Genomic DNA, 3,474 nt, shown 5'->3' with positions numbered 1-3,474 from the left:
CGAGTGTTCATTTCTCAGTTTTCTGAAGATAAATGTAAAACAAAAACACTGGAGGCTTCTATTTCAGGAGGTACTGGAGTGTTTGTTGTAAACAATGGATTTTTTCCTGCACTTACACTATTGCAAAATTAGAATAATTGGGTAAATCACTGATTCTTGATGGGAGGGAGGCCCCAAATAAGAGGGTAGTTGGAAAAGAATATAGTCAATATAATTTCATATATGAAAAATAGGCTATTGGTTTTGAACTACAAACTATAGAAAGTAAGGCTTGAATACATCTCAGCTGGGAGGGTATAGGTTTCAAAAAACTGAAGAACATGGGTTGTAAAATGGATCTCCTGAAGAACTAGACAGGTTGATATCCTTAGCCAGTCAAACCTTTCTGTTTATTACCAATCCTAAATAAATATAATGACGCATTTTTTACATTTTATTTTTGTTTGTTTTTGTTTTGTTGGGAGGCAATTAGTTTTATTTATTTATTTATTTTAATGGAGGTACTGGGGATTGAAACCAGGACCCCATGAATGCTAAGCACTGAGCTATACCCTCTCCCCCCATAACAATGCATTTCTTAAACTAGAATATGTGTGGGAAGATAAAATCTAAAAATACATATTTGGGTTTGAAATATTTTGAAAATGGGGAAGTAAATGCCTCCAGGCATATAGTATCACAGTATGAGCCCAAGCCTCAAAAACTTTTATATCCCTTAAGAGTGCTGGCACACCTAGATGACTGTCAGCTGATTAATTCCATTGTTACAGTGCCCACCACCCAGGCTTAGCCAAGGTCTGTCACTTTGTGTAATGTTGTCTTTTATCAAATCATAACTTTACATTCAACTGAACATGCACCCAATTGGCTTTTTTCCTTGGTAGAGCTGGAATTCATTTCCTGCTTTTGAAGTGTGTTGTCCCTGCTTTTTCTACATAATTGCAAAACCTTCTGACTCTTGAAAATTATCAACAGATCATCAAACTTCCCCTAAATATAAAGCATAGATCACGTTTCATGACAAAGCATTTGAGTATTCTTTTGATCTTTTGGTTATAACCTGAAAAACCTTCCAACTAGATCAGAGATCAGAGCTCATTTTTTTTTTAACATTTTTTTACTGAGTTATAGTCATTTTACAATGTGTCAAATTCCACTGTAGAGCACAATTTTTCAGTTATACATGAACATACATATATTCATTGTCACATTTTTTTTTGCTGTGAGCTACCACAAGATTTTGTATATATTTCCCTGTGCTATACAGTATAATCTTGTTTATCTATTCTACATATGCCTGTCAGTATCTACAAATTTGGAAATCCCAGTCTGTCCCTTCCCACCCCCTGCCCCCTTGGCAACCAGAAGTTTGTATTCTGTGTCAATAAGTCTGTTTCTGTTTTGTATTTATGTTCCTTTTTTTTAGATTCCACATATGAGCTATCTCATATGGTATTTTTCTTTCTCTTTCTGGCTTACTTCACTTAGATAACATTCTCCAGGAACATCCATGTTGCTGCAAATGGCGTTATGTTGTTGGTTTTATGGTTGAATTTTATTCCATTGTATAAATATACCACCTCTTCTTTATCCAGTCATCTGTTGATGGACATTTAGGCTGTTTCAATGTCTTGGCTATTGTAAATAGTGCTGCTCTGAACACTGGGGTGCAGGTGTCATTTTGAAATAGGGTTCGAATATATGCCCAGGAGTGGATTCCTGGGTCCTATGGTAAGTCTATTCCTAGTCTTTTGAGGAATCTCCATACTGTTTTCCACAGTGGCTGCACCAAACTGCATTCCCACCAGCAGTGTAGGAGGGTTCCCTTTTCTCCACAGCCTCTCCAGCATTTGTCGTTTTTGGACTTCTGAATGATGGCCATTCTGACTGGTGTGAGGTGATACCTCATTGTAGTTTTGATTTGCATTTCTCTGATAATTAGTGATATTGAGCATTTTTTCATGTGCCTCTAGATCATTTGTATTTCTTCCTTGGAGAACTGCTTGCTTAAGTCTTTTGCCCATTTTCGGATTGGGTTTTTTTTTTTTTTCTTATTAAGTCATATGCAGAGCTCATTTTTTAAATCCAGAAACGGATATTATATTTGTATCTCATTTGATTTCCTTGAGAATCTACTTAAATAAAATTTCACTATCTACCACTATAATCATAAAGCTGATTTCAAGAGCTGGAATGTCTATCAAGATGTTCTAACTAATATATTCCCCTAATTTCACAGAAAGTAATTAAACAATTCAAGCTCACCCAGCTCCCAAAGATTGAACCAAGATTTAAGTCTTCTGATTCCCATTCCAGTATGGGATTAGGTGTTCAATCAGTTAGTTGTGTTTATGGTCCAATTGCTATGGGGCAGGGCCCCACACTGGCACTGGAGGATGCACTGGTGAATGAAACAGACATGTTTCCTGGCTTTGATGCAGGGAAATGGATGTGCGGCGTGAGGAGGGCCATGTCCCAGGTCTCGGGTGAGCCCCCGGAACGTGCTCCACCAAGTGTGGGTCCTTGGCTTCACACAGGAAAGAATTCAAGTGCGAGCCACTGTTGAGTAAAGGTAGATTTATTTAGAGAGATACACACTGCATAGAGTGTAAGGCGAGAGAAAGGCAAGGAAAGGGGTGTGGGAATTGGGTGCTCAGGTTAAAGTAAAAGTAGGTACACACTCCATAAACAAGAGTGTGGGCCGTCTCCAAAGGGGAGAAACCGAAAAAAAGGGCCACTAGGCATGGTGTTGCCAGTTTTTATGGGCTCAGTAGCTTCACACACCTACAGGTGGGATCAGGCCACTGCCCATTCTTTGGCCTTTTGCCATTACCCTTGGGACTGTCATGGTGCCTGCGGGCATGTTATTTATCAGGCTATTACAATGAGCATATAAGGAAGCTCAAGGTCTACTAGAAGTCAAATCTCTTAATCCTCAAGGCCAACTAGGAGGTGAATCTTCCATTTTGGTGTTAAACTGCTGTCACTCCTAGAGGGACTGTGCCCTGCCCTCTTCCATCCTGTCTCAGCTTGATGGAGCTTAAAGTCTGGTGGCAGGGGCTGACAATAAAACAAGTAAACAAGCATTCAAGTAAGAAATAAAAGGATAATGGGAATTTTTGAGAGCTAACATGAAGGAAACGAATGAGGTAAAAGTCACGGAGAATAACTGGACTGGGGGAAGATACAGGCAATTACTTAAAGGTCAAAGAAGGCCACTCTGAGAAGGTGCCATTTAGGCAGAGCTGAGAAGGACCCAAGTAGGAGAGAGAGAGGCATGAGAAGTTGCAAGCAGTACATTTCAAGCAGAGGGTTAGAAGTGAGTTTTGCCTGTTAGAGGCAGTGAAGGGAGGCCAGGGCAGCTGCCTACAAGTGGAGCAAAAACAGCAGCTCAAGATGAGGCTGCAGAGGAAAGCAGTTAAGTCGAGTAAAGGTCCGGGAGGCTTGAAACCAAACTCTATTCAAAGTGCTTCA

This window comes from Camelus dromedarius, chromosome 3, assembly GCF_036321535.1.
Source record: "Camelus dromedarius isolate mCamDro1 chromosome 3, mCamDro1.pat, whole genome shotgun sequence".
Taxonomy (NCBI): Eukaryota; Metazoa; Chordata; class Mammalia; order Artiodactyla; family Camelidae; genus Camelus; species Camelus dromedarius.
Note: the sequence above shows the minus strand (reverse complement) of the source record.